At 45.1% G+C, this 18,813-nt stretch overlaps 1 long non-coding RNA gene across 1 annotated transcript in view; it reads right to left on the bottom strand.

The window, feature by feature from the left end:
* The window catches only part of LOC142070152 (uncharacterized), a 343,262-nt gene that overhangs the window by 263,910 nt on the left and 60,539 nt on the right, over nt 1-18,813 (bottom strand). The gene's annotated exons all lie outside the window — the stretch shown is intronic.

Below are 18,813 nucleotides of genomic sequence, written 5' to 3' on the forward strand. Positions count from 1 at the left end.
GACTCCAATCCTGCAAGCAGTACAGTGCAGTTGGACTCCGGCACAGTGCAGAGCCCCTCATGGGATCAGGGTCTAAGTGTACAAACAAAAATGGGGAAATAAGAATTTTCATTCACGTTCTTCTCTGCAAGCCACAGCTGACTAGCACTCAGCTCCTGGAACCCAGACTAGAGAGCAACGTAACAAGGCTCACACTCCCTTTTGGTTTTTATTGCCATCAGTTTCCAAGAGAAATGTTGGGGGGGTGGCTGCCTTGCATGGGATGCTCAGCAAACTGCACCAGGCTCCTTAATAGCAATTGACTCTGACTAAAAATCCTCACTGTTTAATATGTAGGTGATTAGGGAAGCAGTGAGGCAGATCAGATTAATAACATTTCCAGACATCTCATATTTAATAAGGATTTGTGAGTGTTTGTTCTATGCTCAGAACAAGGCAAAGCATTAGGTCTTGAATCTAGGGAAGGTGCTTCACTTTATATAGAAATGTACTGCTTACTATAAGAAATGCTATAATATTATGTATGTTTTTATGCACTATCACAGGATTGGGACCCAGGAGACCTGGGTTCGGTTCCCAGCTCTGCCAATGAATTGCTGAATAACCTTGCGCAAGTCACTTCCCCTCTCAGTGACTCTGTTTCCCTTCCCACCTTTTGTGTCTCTTGTCTATTCAGTAAGCTCTCCAGGATAAGGGTTGCAACACATTATATGTTTACACAGCACCTAGCACAGTGGGATCCTGATCAGAGCTGGGGCATCTAGGAGTTACTGTAACACAAATGACAAACAATGGATCTTACTGATCTTATATTACGAGTGAGGGGAAATCTGAGCACCCAATATACCCTCTGTATCCCATCCATCGATTCCAAGGCCGGAAGGGGCTATTGTGATCATCAAGTCTGACCTCCTGGAGGACACAGGCCAGAGAGCTTCTCCAAAATAATTCCTAGAACAGATCTTTTAGAAAAACATCCAATCTTGATTTAAAAATTATCAGTCATAGAGAATCCTCCACAGCCTTTGGTAAATTGTTCCAATTACTCTTACTGTTAAAAATGTACACCTTATTTCCAGTCTGAATTTCCCTAGCTTCAACTGAAGAGACCACTAAATATTTGTTCCCCATGTAGATACATACTGACTGTAATCAAGTCACCTCTTAACCTTCTCTTGTTATCCATTATTTTGCACACCTTTACCATGTCCCTTGTTATCTGTCTCCACACTAAACTAACCCAGTCCAGTCCCAAGGTGAAAACTTGACCCTATAGAAGTCGATGGCAAAACTCTTATTGATTTCAATGCGGACAATATTTCACGCCCTGTCTTTTCAGTCTCTTTTCATATGAAAGTCCCTCCAGGCCTCTGGTAATTTTCTTTGTCTCCTAACCCCTCAGTTTCTCTCGAAAGAGACTATGATTCCATTTCTGAACTCTCAGCTCAGAAAATACCAGCCCCACACAGAGACGCATCTCTGGTATCGCAGGATTGGAAACGTTCTTTGCAAATTAATTTTTGGTGTATTCATGGATTTGAAATACAACCAGCAAAAATTAATTTACAGCAATTATATCTAGCAATAGCAAGTAGCAGCTGGACGGGACAGCCAGTAGCCTGGAAATGATTGGATAGAAATACACAGGCAAGCTTTCTTGTGCTAAAATAGATACTGAAAAAATTCCTATAATTAATTATTATAATTATTATTCCTAGAGGCCCTGATCAAGGACAGGGTCCCATTGTGCTAGGTGCTGTATAATGAAAAGATGGTCCCTGCTCCAAAGAGCTGACAGTATGAGTACAAGATGAGAAACGACAGGTGGACACAACAGACAGAAGTGCGATAAACAGCAACCACAGCAGACCACCTGCCTAACCAATGTCACCTATTTTGCATCATGGTACAGGTTCTATAGTTTCTCTACTTACAAATGCCCATCCATCTGTGCGGAGGTCCCAGGCCTCCTTTCCAGCAGCAACCACTCCCTGCCCTTGGCAGCACTCAGCCAGGGACCCTCCTGGCCGCAGCTCACCCTAAAACCACTACCTTGCTACTGAGGGTAGTTATATGGCCCCCGTTGTCATAGTATTCAGCAGTACACAATCTTTAATACATTTATTCTCCCAGCATCCCTGTGGGGTAGAGCAGGTTCATTAGCCTCACTTTGCCGATGGGGAACTGAGGCACAGAGAGACTATGTGACTTTTCTAATGTCACATGGGGAGTCTGTGGAGGGGCAAGGAATTGAACCCAGGTCACCAGCTAATGCTCCAACCACTGCACCATTCTTCCAGCTATTGTGCATAGAACAGGGACTGCAGGAAAAAGCTAACACAGTCCTGAACTTTATTAACTGTTTCTAAGTAAGGCTTGTGGGATGTTAGCTGAAGAAAAATGTGCCAGCCATGCTCCCAGACCACCCACCCCTAACCAGTCACTGCATCTGCCCTCCTATGTGGGCTCTGGAATCATCTAGCAGGGGATAATGCCAGGCATGGGAAGGGGACAGGCATGTGTGGAGGGAATATATATATAACCCTGTCTCGACTGGCAGAGGGGCTCTTCTACTGCGGTACAGAGGAGGTGGTCAACTAGGTGAAGAGGAGGCTGTCTGCTTTAGAGGCAGCCTCACTGGTTACCAGCCCTCTGGATGGTTATAATAGCGAATCAGTAAAAGTGATTGTACCATACGTCCATCTGGCCTTATTTGTTTTCGATGATTAACTAGCTGCAGACCATGTGTGAGCTAAGCTGAGGGATAAGAACACCTTCCCCCTCCCTCTTCAGCTGGTGTCTCTTTTGGAAGCTCTTGACTGAGCAATCGCTCTGTACACCGCAGGCAAAAGCAAAGAACCTGAGTGCGTATCCTGCAAGTCGCACACCTCAAAGACCTGGCTAATAAATGGAACACGCTCTTCTGGGGTTTCATCAACAACTGGAAGCTTATTTAGCACCAGGCTTAGCTACTTCCTGCCGGGCAAACATGACGGAGAGGAAAAGGTGTGAAATGACACTTCAGGGGCTCCATTGTTGTGAAAAAGTGATGTTTCCTCTGTAATAGCAGCCACTCCCTTCATCTGATATCAAATGCCGCTGGCATAACAGTATCATTATTTAATTCAGCGATGCCTAGGCTTATTCCCTGCACTGAGATAGATGCCTCATGGTTCTAAGTGCTGTGCTTACAAGAGCAAGAGTCATTCCATGCCCTAAACGGACAAAGGGTAGAAGAAAGGAAGGATTGCAATCCCTGCTTTACAGATGGGGAAACTGGGGAGCCGTGAAATTAAATGATTTGCCCAAGGTCACACAAAATGTCTGTGTCAGAGACAGACTTGCATCTAGACCTCTCCACTCAGAGGCCAGTGCCTTAATTACAAAACCATTCTTCACATTAGGTAAATTGCATCCCCATCTGCAACCTAAAGCCACCTTTTGGAAGGGGTGTTGTGGTGTGTGTGACTGTGCGACTGCAAGCTGTTCTGTGTTGTTGTTGTTGTTTGTAGGAGGATGAGTGGAACTGGAGAAAGATGATCAGTTTCCAAGGAGAACACAGTATAGTGTGTCACAAAGGGAACATTTACACTGCAATCCAAGGTGTGATTATAGCATAGATTGACATGCACCCGCTAGCTTTTACTTCTGCTAGCCCAGCTAAAAATAGCAATCAGGCTGCATGGGCTTCATTGAAGGCTGTGCAAGCACACCATGGCCCCTAGAAATGTACTCACGTTGCTAGCCCTTGTTGAAGCCCATGTCACTATGTCTACACTGCTATTTTAGCCAAGCTAGCACAGGTATGTCTACCCAAGATGCAATCCCACCTCAGACTGCAGTGTAAACATGCTCTTCGAAATGCAAGAAGGTGTGAGGCTGCTAGCAGACATGTTTTAGAGCCCTTGCTTTTAACACTAGCCTCTCAACGTGTTTAATACAGATCTCTTTTTGACAACTCTACCTGCATTCACCGTCAATTATTGCTAATGAAACAGTGTTTGCACCTGCTTCACCTTTAATCACAGAGGTCTCTGCCTGCCTTTTTGTGCGTGTTTTAGTTCAGAGGCAGAATGTTACAGAGGAAGCCACTGCACGCTGTATCCTACAAAAATCCTTCTTTGTTTGCTTTTCCCCTTAATCTGAAATAAATACCAGCTGCACTGGAATAAACATGTGATGCTCTTTGCATGCAGGAAAACAAAATGTGGGGGGGGGTTGTGGAGAGAACGCAAACCTGGTTCAAGCAGGTACAGGCGTATTAGAATAAATTATCTGCTGAAGAGTTATGATGTGACCATGACCATCGTCGGAATTACTAATGCTTAGACTGAATAGCTTCAAAGAAAGCTAGTTTTTATATATATTATCCCTTCTTCCGTTAGGACTTAGAAGATGAAAGGGGTGATTTCAAACACCCATGGGGAATATTTTGCACTTCCTGTTGTATTGACATAAGGTATCTCTCTTACTTAGATAAAACCTGTGAGTCAGATAATGTCCATTCAAAGGTTTCAGAGGAACAGCCGTGTTAGTCTGTATTCGCAAAAAGAAAAGGAGTACTTGTGGCACCTTAGAGACTAACCAATTTATTTGAGCATGAGCTTTCGTGACCTACAGCTCACTTCATCAGTCCATTCAAAGTGACTTATTTCTAACAGGTTGCTGATGACAGCATTCATCCATGTCTGTTCAAACACTGTTCTGGCCAGAGGCAGGACATGCCAGAAAGCCTGTCCTCCTAAGATTTTCAGCCCACTTTCCTTGCCTTGAGAGGTTTGGTGAAACAACTGAGCAGCTGGGCATTTCTGGAATCAAATCCAAACCTCAAGTAGTTTGAGCTTCATGCACCTCCCCACCACTTCAACATGTGGCAGTCTGGTATGAATTTTGCGCAAAGATTCAGGTAGGTCCTGATTTTCCCTTAAGAACTGCTAGGGGACCTGATGTTCAGAGTCTATGATGAGAACAGATAGCTGCTCTGTACAGCTCTCAAGGCACTTCTCAAAGAAAAGTCAGCAATTTTTTGCAATGTGGAAACGGAGGGACTGAGAGGGTGATTTGCCTACGGTCATACAGCAAGTGAGCCAGGAATAGAACCAATGTCCATTAGCCCAGCCACTGGACTATGCTGCCACTCAGATAAATTATATGAGCTTCCACTGAATGTTCACTCACTGCACCCTTCCAAAGAACAGGAGTCCTTGTGGCACCTTAGAGACTAACAAATTTATTTGAGCATAAGCTTTCGTGGGCTACAGCTCACTTCATTGGATGCATCTGGCCGCGGCGCCTCGCTCGCTTCTCCATCCCTCAGCGTCTCCCTTCCCCCTGTGGGGGATCCTCTTCCTCTCCCTGGACCAGCCTGCGGGGAAGCCCGGGCCTCACCCCCTCCCCACCATGCGCCACAGCCTGCCCCAGCTGCTGGCAGCCTCGCCGATGAAGCGAGCTGTAGCTCACGGAAGCTTATGCTCAAATAAATTGGTTAGTCTCTCAGGTGCCCCAAGTACTCCTGTTCTTTTTGCGGATATAGACTAACACGGCTGCTACTCTGAAACCTTCCAAATAAAATTTCACCTAAAGACTTTTCTGTATTAGGGATAAAACCATGATAATGCAACTGTTTTTAAGCATGGTTTCAATGTGGCTTAGGCTCACATTGTTTAGATGGGGGTGATCATTTAAAATCCATTGGAAAAATTCTCTATTATTGTAACTCCATTGAAGTCATTGCATTGAAGTCAATGGATGTATGACAGCAGAGAATTTTGCCCAATGTTTCAAAGTCACAAAGTCACAAACAAACCCTTGTTAAAAGCTGTTTATCCGATCCACCTTGGTCAGGCAAGTTTTATCCCCAGCATAAATGGAGCCTTAGGAATCATTATTTAAATTAAAACAATGTAACATTTATTGGAGGAAATCATTATGAATTTTGCATGGCTGCTAACTGCTGCCTTTTATTCTCCTATGTTCCTTACGACAAACTTTCTTCGCTATTAAGTGTCTGACATAAATACCCACAGTCCTTTTGATGAACTCAGTTTAATGGGTTGTTATTAGCCTTGCCCCCTCCAGCCATGAACTGCCTTGCCAACTTGTGTAAGTGGTGGTGGAATAAAAATCACTAGAGATCCTAGATCCCCAGCCTAGTGAGCCACTATCTGGAGATGTCCCGAGATATTAGAGTTCAGTAAAAAACGCAATGAGTTCTGTGACCAAAAATAAGTAGTCATCTCCTGGGGTCTATGTGTGGAAGCTCCATCAGTGGAGATATTCACTAGGTGAAAAACACATGACTATTCCTTGGGGTCTGGATGGCTTGCCAGCTCCAGAACGCCATGGATCAAATGCTCCCCACTTCTGGACAGCGCAGAGGGAAGAAAACCCACAAATAATCCATTTGGTGCACACACAATAGGTGAGGGAACGGAGCCAACACTGCTTGTCCCCTACGCGAATCTATTTCCCTGAGCTCATGCAAAACTATTCACAAGAAAATGATGCAGCTGTAGGTGATGGAGCTTTGTGGAGAATGTTGAACCAAGGGGTAGCTGCGCCTGTCAAAAACTGCTGGATTGTAAACTGGTCAATACCATGTAATTCATACTGATCAACTCAGCACTAATTTTTACTCAGTGCTCTGGGAGCCCTGAGGGAGGAACGGCAGAGCACAGGTGCTGAAGGGAGATCAATAGCATCATGATCCCTTGGTCACCTTTGCTTCCAGCAGGTAGGAAACAAATCAATAGAGCAGATGGGGCTTTCAAGCCGCATGGATGCTCAAGGGGTGTCAGAGTGGGGGCTGAGTTTCCTTATTAGAGTTGGTTGAAAATTTTTGTCAACAATGAAACCATTTTTGTTTTTATCTATTTTTTTCTTCAAAATGTTCTTTTTTTGGTCAAAAAACAAAAACAAAATGTTTTTGATTGTCAACAAAAACCCTATTTTTTAAGAAAAATGAAAAGGATGTCACAAAAATCTCCATTTTGTCATTTTTATAAGAAAATCTTCAAACAGTTCCATTCCTTACAGCTACTCAGACTCCTTGGAGGTGTGAGACATGGTGACGGATCCTTTGCCTACACGTTTCCATGTCACTTCCTGATTCATGTGTGACACAGCCAGGTTTGAATCCATAGAAATTAGAGGAGCTGGCAGTTCTAGTCCTGCTCTTTTCTGGATTCTCTCTTGGTTGCACCTTGTGTTGTCATTTACACTTCTGCAAAGTGAGTACAAAGGGAGTGTAAAACATTCACTATTCTGGTCTGGTTGCATTTTATACCCATTGTGCACTTGATTTGCAGTGGTGTAAATGGCTACACAATAGGTGGGGCTATGGGGAATCGGGCTTAAAGTCTTTTATTTTTGTCCTTTTGCAGCTCAGTCAGGAGTTCTTCAGACGGAGTTTACCGACATCCCGTAAATTATTTCAGAGAGCTTGTTGTCACCATAAAGGAAATCCATGCTGAGACTGCTTAAACAGTCTGTGGAGTTGCAGTACATAAGCAGGGCTTAGTGTAACATTCATTTACAAGTTCAAAATTAATATCTCTGACTCTGACAGGATTGCCTTCCATGAGTCTCTCTGACATGAGCTGGCAGAGGGCCAGTACAAAACACATGCACCCCTTAAGTAAGTCCCACTTAATCCTTCAAAATAGGCTTCTTGGGGAACATAGGCCTTTTGCTGGCCCCTCTGCACAGGGATCAGTTTCACCCATATTCACCAGGTGGTCACACACTTCAAGCATGGACAGGGCCAGCCACTAAACAGTCCGATGTGCCATCTTCCAGAAGTGCCCTGTCCATTGTGACAAAGGACATGGGGATTGGCTGTCAGAACAGCGAAAAACTGCAGTGCCCTGCAAAGCATCACAGGCACGCACGATGCCAAACATAAATGAGAGCTAATAAAATGCAGAATATACATCGCCCATTTACATTTATTGCACATTAAACCTCAGCGCACACAAAAGATAATGACGGATGCAAATTGAGAGCACTCAAACAGTGTGTGTCTGTCAATGGGGCATGGGCATAGTGCCAAGGACCCAGATTTTCAGCAAGCTTCAATGCAGTGTCTATTAGATGGTAGATTAATCTCACTAGGGAAATGCTGGAAGCACTTTCCCTTCTGCTTTGTGTCCAAATTTATTGCAGTTGTTTATTTATTGGCAGAGATGGGACCCACGCAGAACCCCAAATCCCAACATCTCTGAATTTTGGATTCTGATTCAGACTTCATGTCTCAGGCTCTTCTTACTGCTAATTATTAATTACTTGTTGGGGTCCCTCAAGGCCCAAACTCAGATCAGGGCTCCATTGTATAAGCAGATAATACAAGATAGTCCCTACCCTATGGAGCTTATCATCTAAATAGACAAACAAGGTGGGTGAGGTAATATCTTTTATTGAACCAACTTCTGTTTGTGAGAGAGACAAGCTTTCAAGCTTACACAGAGCTCTTCTTTAGGTCTGCAAAGACAGTTTCATCATCCCCATTTTACAGATAGGTAACTGAGGCACAGGTTAAGGTACAGGCACTAAGGTTAAGTGACTCACCCAAGGTCGTGCAGGGAGTCTATGGCAAAGCTGGGAATTGCACCCAGGTCTCCTGTACCTATGTCCAGGGTGTTTAGTACAAGACCATACTTTCCCATCACTGTTTTTAGCAAGAGGAAATCAGTTAGTTATCCCTCAGTTCCTTCTTCTCAAATCACCCCCTAAAACTGCCCTCTCACATTAGCTATCAATCTGATTGAGCTATTTAGCTAGCACCCATGCTTGCTCTACTGGTGAAGAATCTTCATCTTAGATGGAAATGTCAGGGTGGGATTCAAGTTCCCGCACAGCTGGAGCACAGCTAGCATATCTGGGAAACATCTGGGTGGAACAAAAGATACTTAGGGTGACAAGAAGCAAGAGGTCCCACGGGTTCTTATCTGTTTAGCCACCTGGACAAGAAAGGGAGATTTGATCCTCATTCAATTATTTATTTTTCAGAAACAAAATGTGTTGGCAGCCAAGAATGAAAGTGTTTGTCTTCAATCTCTCTCAGTCTCTGTCTCTCCACGTGAGCTCCTACAGGAACATTTTGTTGCTTCCGTTGCTTCTGCAGTGCCAAAGATAAACAGCCCATCAGCGCAGTGCTGAAAAGGAACAGAGAAAAGGGGCTGGGAGTAGTTTAATTACTGAGAATGCTTGCTTTGTGTGCGGTGTGATTGCTTCCTGTGATACTGAAGCTGCTCTTTGCCTTGTGCAAGCTCAGTGTTTCTATTTATCAGGATGAGATTGAAGCAGTAAATTACACACAGAGAGAAAGAGAGCACGTAGATCACTCCATTTGTGAGCAAAGACTCTGACAGGGCTGGCAAAGGGGCACAAGCCCTTTCAGGCAGACCTCAATGGTCTTTTTCCCAAGAGTAAGGGCATTAACATTGGTGTCCATGCCAAATTCCAACGTACTTAGCACTTCTATGCACTTTCCATTCACAATTAACTTTAAAATACTGACAGTTCCCACCACATCCCTGTGAAATAGACCTCAGTATCCCCATTTTACGGAGGGGGGGGGGGCAGAGGCACAGAGAAACCCAAATGACTTGACCACGGTCACAGAAAAGATTCAGCTTTAAGGAGGATTAGAACTCAAGAGTCCTTGGCCCGTTACCTTGGATTCAGACATTTTGACCACTCTGCACAGTCTGGAAATGTCACTTAGGTAAGTTTAATCCCACTCCCTAACGTTCCTTCTGCTGGTCCTCTGCCAATGGCATAAATTTCCCACCGAGATAGAACCATCACATTCCTGAACGGAGTCTGGTATCTTTCACCAACACTGAAATCACAGGGGACACGGGGAGGAGGGGAGGAGAAAACTGGGAACACTGGGCCTCAAAATTGACTTTGCTTGGAACACTAGCAGCTCAGATATGCAGCGTGCATTGAAAGGTTGGCTCCAGACCAGAAGCAACCTTTCAAGCCCCAACCCTGCAATTGGATCCACACATACAGACCCCTTCACTACAGCAGAGACCAGTGAGGACAGATCCAAGGGTCTACCCAGTAGATCCGATAGCAGAATCAGGACCTTTGATTGTTGGGAGTTTACAGTTGGTAACAGTTCTTATAATCACCTTTCCCATTTCAGTCTGTTTCTTGTGCTGCCTGCTAGGGATCATTAAGCAATACTCTAGTTATCACTGCATATCACTCCGTGTGCTTTGCTCTAATAAGCTTTTGTAAATAAAACCCAAAGAGATGAAAAGGCCAATGCCTGATTACAAGCTACGAATTTTGTTTCATTTAGCTCTTATAAGGGGGGAAAAGTAAATAGAATCTTTATCAATCTCTCACACTTGCAACTGAGAGAAGGGAGAGCAAGAGAGAGAGAGAACAACCTAAATTCATTAAGGAGAATGCTGAGAATAGAGAACTGTTTCCAGATGCTTATGAAGCTATTAAGGGACGCTTTACTGATGATCAGCTTTTACCTCAACCAAAGGATGCAAAGGCAAAGGGTGACTAATAAAATATTTATGTGTAATGTGTAATAAACACAGAAATAAATATCACAGGGACGGTAAATAGCTAGATACCTCTTCCCCTTCTTTCCTTTTCCTACTTCCTTACTACCTACTTCTACAATTAAAACAAACTAATGCACAATAAATAGATGCGACATACAAAGCACTCACAACTCATCACCATACTCATTTGCTTGTATGTTTTTCAAAATTCATAGGTTTTAATGAGAGAGGGGACTAGCACGATCATCTAGTCTAGTGGTGGGCAACCTGCAGCCCCTGGCTGCATGCAGCCCATCAGGGTAATCTGACTGTGGGCTGCGAGACATTTTGCTGATGTTGACTGTCCACAGGCATGGCCCCCTGCAGCTCCCAGTGGCCGCGGTTCACCATCCCTGGCCAATGGGAGCTGTGGGAAGCGGCAGGCCGCAGGTTGCCCACCACGGATCTAGTCTGACTACTTGCATAACACCGTCCAGAAAATTTAACCAAGTGAAATTTATCCCCATACCCTACCCTGCATCTGTTTGCTCATTTAGACTGGGACATGGATTACCTTTTATTATTTACTAAAGTTTTGGTCAAAAATCCAACTGTCCAAAAACCTTAAAATTTTAATTGAAAACTTGAAATTCAGAAAATATCAGCTGACTTCAATCAGGCCCAAAGTGATCAAGGTGAATGCAGATACCTGCCTCATTAAGTTGCACTTTTGTTTGTTGATGTTTATTTTTTTTTATTCTTTACACTGAACTCACTAAATTCCCTTTCCCCATCCACCTTCCACCGTTCAAGCCTTTTCTCTTTCCTCGACTCCAGCTCCCAGCATTAGATCCGGTGTCCTTGTGTTCCTTCCCTCCTTGGAAACGAGTTCATTCATGAAGATAAATAAATGAAACAGATGAGTAGCAATGGCTTAGTGAGCTAGATTCTTGCGGGTGTTACAGAAGAAGTGGGTGATTTTAAAAAATAATTGAAGTATTGTGGGAGGGAGGGGAGAAATATAGGAAGATTTTCATAGATTCACAGATACTAAGGTCAGAAGGGACCATTATGATCATCTAGTCTGACCTCCTGCACAACGCAGGTCACAGAATCTCACCCACCCACTCCTGCGAAAAACCTCTCACCTATGTCTGTGCTATTGAAGTCCTCAAATCGTGGTTTAAAGACTTCAAGGAGCAGAGAATCCTCCAGCAAGTGACCCGTGCCCCATGCTACAGAGGAATCTGCCCTGGAGAAAAATTCCTTCCCAACCCCAAATATGGCGATCAGCTAAACCCTGAGCATATGGGCAAGACTCACCAGCCAGATACCCAGGAAAGAATTCTCTGTAGTAACTCAGATCCCACTCCATCTAACATCCCATCATAGGCCATTAGGCCTATTTACCATGAATATTTAAAGATCAATTAATTACCAAAATCATGTTATCCCATCAAACCATCTCCTCCAAAAACTTATCGAGTTTAATCTTAAAGCCAGATAGATCTTTTGCCCCCACTGCTTCCCTTGGAAGGCTATTCCAAAACTTCACTCCTCTGATGGTTAGAAACCTTCATCTAATTTCAAGTCTAAACTTCCCAATGACCAGTTTATATCCATTTGTTCTTGTGTCCACGTTGGTACTGAGCTTAAATAATTCCTCTCCCTCTCCGGTATTTATCCCTCTGATATATTTAGAGAGAGCAATCATATCTCCCCTCAACCTTCTTCTAGCTAGGCTAAACAAGCCAAGCTCCTTGAGTCTCCTTTCATAAGACAAGTTTTCCATTCCTCGGATCATCCTAGTAGCCCTTCTCTGTACCTGTTCCAGTTTGAATTCGTCTTTCTTAAACATGGGAGACCAGAACTGCACACAGTATTCCAGGTGAGGTCTCACCAGTGCCTTGTATAACGGTACTAAAACCTCCTTATCTCTACTGGAAATACCTCACCTGACGCATCCCAAGACCGCATTAGCTTTTTTCACGGCCATATCACATTGGCAGCTCATAGTCATCCTATGATTAACCAATACTCCAAGGTCCTTCTCCTTCTCTGTTACTTCTGATTGATGCGTCCCCAGTTTATAACAAAAATTCTTGTTATTAATCCCTAAATGCATGACCTTACACTTCTCACTATTAAATTTCATCCTATTACTATTACTCCAGTTTACAAGGTCATCCAGATCCTCCTGTATGATATCCCGGTCCTTCTCTAAATTGGCAATACCTCCCAGCTTTGTATCATCCGCAAACTTTATTAGCACACTCCCACTTTTTGTGCCGAGGTCAGTAATAAAAAGATTAAATAAGACTGGTCCCAAAACTGATCCCTGAGGAACTCCACTGGTAACCTCCCTTCAGCCTGACAGTTCACCTTTCAGTAGGACCCGCTGTAGTCTCCCTGTTAACCAATTCCTTATCCACCTTTCAATTTTCATATTGATCCCCATCTTTTCCAATTTCACTAATAATTCCCCATGTGGCACAGTATCAAACGCCTTACTGAAATCGAGGTAAATTATATCCACTGCATTTGCTTTGTCTAAAAAATCTGTTACTTTCTCAAAGAAGGAGATAAGGTTGGTTTGGTACGATCTATCTTTTGTAAAACCATGTTGTATTTTGTCCCATTTACCATTGACTTCAATGTCCTTAACTACTTTCTCCTTCAAAATTTTTTCCAAGACCTTGCATACTACAGATGTCAAACTCTTCTCTCCTCTTACTCTTAGGTGCTATTAAACTTTTGAAAATACAGTGGATATTCCTCCATAGGGCCCCCCACCCCCACCCCACCAACACCATCAAAGAGTATGAATTAATGCAGATGCATTAGTTTCATGACTGTTTCTCTCATGCATCAGGCTTGTCTATCACCACATTTGGGGACAGGGAAGATTTGAACAGAGTTCATCCATTAGGATCAGGTGAATGAAACACATGATCAGTTTCCAAAAATGGCATGGCATTGCTGTACCCTGGTGCACAGTATGGCATCCCTTCCCACGGGTGATGTTCTAAAATGGACACTACATTGTTCCTTCCTCTAGAATGGTTCTATCTGACCATTCCAAAGCACCAGAAATGTAACCTAGGGTCAGTTTCCCCATTCAATGGATGCACCCTACTAAACTGCCGTGGGGGCACCAACCACCCGCAGCAGCACCCTCTGCCCTAGCACCGTAACCCGAATCCCAGCCCAGTGGGGACGGGAGGTGCCAGAGGGGAGAAGTGGGGCTGGAGATCAAGCCTCCTCCCACTCAGCCGGCAGCAGTGGTTCCTGTTCAGTGGAGCTGGGCCTGGATCCATGCTCATGCCTTTGCAAACTGATGCATGGGGTTGCAATGCCACTCAGGTTTTGCCCAGCTCCCCGGCCTGAGTGTCACCGCAACCCTGCGCACCAGGTTGCAAAGCTACTCACTGCGATTTGACCCCGCCATGCCTACCCCTGATTTAAGTGGTGCAGCAACCCTGTGGGCCAGGTCACAAAGCCGAGAGTGGGGAGTTGGGTCTGGCCCAGCTCAGCCTCTCAGAACAGGAGCTGCCACTGCAAGATGACTTCACTGGATGCTATTAAACCCATGAGCCCATGTTAAAGCCACCCGTAGCCCAGGTTTTCAGAAGAGCTCGAGGTATTGGGTGCTCAGCTCTTGAAAAATCTGGCCTCTCCTGAGGTACCTAAATATCAGTGGAGCACTTATGAATATCTGCATCTTAGGTTTCTGGGATTTCCATCACAGGATGGCAGAGGAAGCAAATTTCCTTTCTCTACTGCAGGGATTTTAATCCTAATTGTCAACCTTGCCGGAAGGAAAGAACAGGAAGAGAAAACAGGGACTGAGTCTGTGCTTTGTCCAGTTGTCGGTCTGGCTATCTCTCACATTCCAGTTTGGTTGTATTCAGGCCTTTCTGCAACAGAGCACTGGAAGACTATTTCCTTCCAAAAATTAACCCCCTAATGTGCCTGGGGAAGGGGCTGGTGTATGCAGGGTCTGAGAAAAGAGCTGGGAGCCTCTCCCCTACCAATGAAATTTCTGTTAAAACATCAGCAGGCTCATCAAGAAAGGGAAGCTACTTGTCACCACTTTCAACAATTCTGTCTAAAAAGCTGCTCATCAACAAGATGATGCTAGCAGCATGTGCTGGACACGTTAATGGCAAAGGCATACATGCAGGTGTCAGCTTGAATAAGGCCTGTAAGATTAAACAATGCACAATTTTAATCAACAGGCAACTTGATTTAGGTATTCAGCCCCCTCCCCCTTAATAATAATAATGTGCATATATGTCAAAATAGCAGACCATTCCTTCTAACAGTCAATGCAACAGTGCCACCTATGGGCCGTGAGACCGATGCACCTTTAGTAGGAACTGATTTTTCCACGCTACTATGTAGCTTGCCCCCCATCCTGCACTGAGGAAGCTCTCACGCGAATGAGGACGACTCTGGGGTCAGTTGCCGGGGGAAGTAGCCCCCTCGCTATCATCAAAGCCTGGAGTGGCAAGGTGGTTTCACTGTCATCAAACAATATGATGGCACGACACGCGTGCAGGAACACATGGCCGGATTGCACAGACAAAATGCAAATTTGGCGTTGAGAGACCCAAAATCAAGCTCTTCTGGGTTTGCACGCCCTAATCTATCTCTTTGCATTTGGAGATAATTCATGCTAATATTATGCTTTTGGCCTGGAGGCATTCTACTCAGAGAGATTAGCTCTGCAAGTAGCTAGCCGGATATTTTATTCTTCCAGAAAGACAATTATGAACATCTTGCTCTTGGCTTACAGTGTGTGCGTGTGTGCACATGTGCTGAGTGCTTTTATGTGCCTATATGTGCTTCAGAGACAAGGGGGTGAGGTCATATCTTTTGTTGGACCAACGGCTGTTGGTGAGAACAATAAGTGTTCGAGCTGACACAGAGCTCTTCTTGAACATCTGTCTGACTGTGTGTGCAGATAGGTACACGGGTGCATGTTTGTTTATGCGTTCATGCTACTTTAGTGCCCCGGTGCATGATGTCTGACTGCTGCTTTCATTGGTGCCTCTGTGCTTGCAGGTGTATGCTTTACCTGCTTGCTTTTGTGTGCCTACGTGCATAAGTGTATTCATATGTGTGGGAATGGATTTGTGTCCCTGGATTTCGTCTGCCTAGAGTTATGTATGAGTGAGCCCTCATGATAATGGGTCCCTCTACACGAGGTTGTGTGTGTGTGTGTGCCACTGACGTTGAAAAAAATACCACAGCAAACTTGCAAAGCAAAGTGAAGGTTTTGTTTTTATATTAGACACATGCAGGAAATAGAACACTAGTAAAAAGCCCAGAGCAAATGAAGTAAAAACACTGTCCCTTTTATATGAGGGAAATGCAATCTGAACCTTGTTAGGCCTCATGCCTCCCCATGCTCCAGAAGATGGGAAATTCACTAATCAGAGAAGATAAACCCGAGGAGTGTTGCTAACAAGCCTTCAAACTGACAACAGGCTTTACAGGATTATGGCGTTGAAGGCCTTTTAAACTTTAGGGGTCATTATCCTCAGACACTTAAAAAAAATCCATCCAATGAGTGCACAGGCCTCGGATCTAATTAGGCAAACGACTGCAAAGGAGTATCTGATGTGACTCAACAGAGGACCGGTATAAGGCCATCGTGGTGTCTCCTCTAGGTGGCTGCTGCCTCTCCACAGGAACAACAGACCCTCTTCTGATTGTGTGGGCTTCAGAGAGCACCATAGGCCTGATTCAAAGCCCACTGACGTTAACCAGGCCCTATATGTATCTTCCACAGTCCAGTCATTGCTTTGGGAGTGTGAGCACAGCCCGGACCTCACTGCACCTGTGGCTCTGCAGTAGTGCCATTTGGCTCTGCAGAGATGCAAATGAGGAACCAGCTCCTCAGGTTTCATTTTAGTTTCCAGCCATAGGAACCAAGCCACTTTCATTCTCAAGTTCAGGAATCTCCTCCTGCTATCCCCTGGAGTACAGGCCTCTGGGAGTGTGTGATCCCCACCTTCTCCGCCTTCAACAGATCCATTCATTTCCTCCTTCCAATTTCCTCTGTTCCATTATTCCTCCCTCCTGAACCATCTTTGCTTCCACAGATATTTCTTAAGTTCCCTTTGAACTTGTCTCAGATCCTGCAAGGCTAACTGCACCCTGGCACCTCTTAGCAGTTTCCAGCCAGGCTCTCATTACTGCTCTTTAATTAGAGAGGCTCTCAAGATGTAGCGCTGTGTGCTCGTCAAATCTGAAGTACCTCTTTTCTATTTCTCATAGTTTTCATGCAGCTAATGCTCAGCCGGATGAAATAGATGAACTGGGAATTGGCCTTTCCCTTCTCATTCCTATCATGCTCACACACCCCCTCTCCTACCAATTCATACTCACCCCCATTTACAGTCCATACACCCCATTTACAGCCATGGACATAGTACAGATCCCTAGCAAAATAGGGTAAGGCCCTGATTTGCACTGGGCAGCTTACCCTTATGTCAAGCCGGGGTTAGTACCTCCAGTGCAAACAGCAGCTTTGTTTGTGGTCAAAATGGTGCCAGCTACACAGGTAGCTGGGGGCAAATACCCAGTGTAGATAAATCCACCCTCCTCTGAGTCTTGGTTTGACCTTGCCTATGTTAGGGCCTTATCCTGCTAGGTGCTGCTAATCACTTGCAACTCTAGCAGGAGTGGCAAATGCCCAGCATCTCTGAATCTATCCCTTGCTATTAAGTGGTGTTGAAGGTAACCTCTCAGGGATGCAAGATCTAGGGCGCAGCAACCCACATCTTGCTATATGAGTGCAAAGCACAGTGCACATTTATGGCACTGTATGGATGATTTTCAATCATAATGAGCAATAACTGATAGCAGCCCTGAGCCATGACACAGTCCAATCCCGCCTAACGCCAAGGCTCCCACTAGGTGTGGAATGCTGTCAGCTTTCACCAGCTTTCAGGGGGCTTGAGGTCATGCAGCACCCTCCAGGAGGCACTCAGTACATTTTGATGGATCAGGCCCTTAGTTAAAGTTACATTGGGAACATCCCTAGTAGAACCACTGATTCGCTGAATTATTGATAAGCAGCAACACGACAGCCATCGGTGACCACAAGGCAGCTATATCTTGATCCATGCTACTGAGGGAAGGGGAGGAAGGAACAGGCTGCTATTTGCTACCTCCTCTGTTTCTACGGGTGGGGACACAAGAAAACAAATAAAGCAGAACAAAAGCTACACAATAAAACCACCCCTTGATTTCTGTGTGCAATGTATTTCTTCATTTAGTACGAAGAGAAACAAACTGAGCCACACAAGAGCAGAGGTGTCATTCTGGAGAGATTTCAAACAGAAATGAAGAATTTGTATGATTAGTTGGAATTACACAGAGAGGCATAAACAACCCTGGCAAACTGGCTTGGGGCAAAAATAAATTCCAGTGCTTCACAGTGTCTGATGCTATTTTGTCTTTTGATGTTTGTTTTCTGCACCATGCCAGCAATTTCTGTCATCTCTGGTGCGTTTTGCCAAGTCTATTATGCGGGATGATTCCTGCTTTAAATATTTTTAGCTGCAGCGGATTTTTAATCATGGGGGGATTGTTTTCAGGAACAACTGTTTTATGTGCATCCAAAAGCAAAGCTGAAGCTCTGATCCAGAAGCATTTGCAATCAGCTTGTAGCCAAGGGACAATGCAGGGGGATGGCATACACTCAAAGGCCATTGAAGAAAAGGTTGTCTCCTTTGGATTACGGTATGGTGGGGAGTCGACACTTTTGGGAGGGAGTGGGGGGGGGGTCTTACGGGTGGGTGACCACCCGGAGGAGGTGCTGTAGTCACACGCACACCCGATACACACACCCAGCCAGCCCAAGTCCCCTTTAACCCTGAGCAACGGGGAGGAGCAGGGCTAAGGGGGGTCCTGGCTGGGGGCTGCGACTGTGCTCCAGGCTCCAGTTCCTAGTCCTGGCCATGCTGCAGAGGAACGTGACTTCCTCTTTCCCTGCACAGGTCGTTCCTGTGGCCAGGTGAGACCCACTTCCGGTGGCAGCGCAGAAGTCAGGTGGCAATACCATACCCTGCCACCTCACTTCTGTACTGCTGCTGCTGGTGGCTCTGGCTCTGCCTTCAGATCTGGGCTTCTGGCCAGCAGCCGCAACTCTCCAGCCACCCGTCTCTGAAGGCAGCGCCGCTGCCAGCAGCAGAGCAGAGGAAAGGGTGACAATACTGTGACCCTCCTACAATAGCCTTGTGACACCCTCCACAGGCTCTTTTTTGGGTCGGGACCCCAACAGTTACAA

Source organism: Caretta caretta, chromosome 26, assembly GCF_965140235.1.
Source record: "Caretta caretta isolate rCarCar2 chromosome 26, rCarCar1.hap1, whole genome shotgun sequence".
NCBI lineage: Eukaryota > Metazoa > Chordata > Testudines > Cheloniidae > Caretta > Caretta caretta.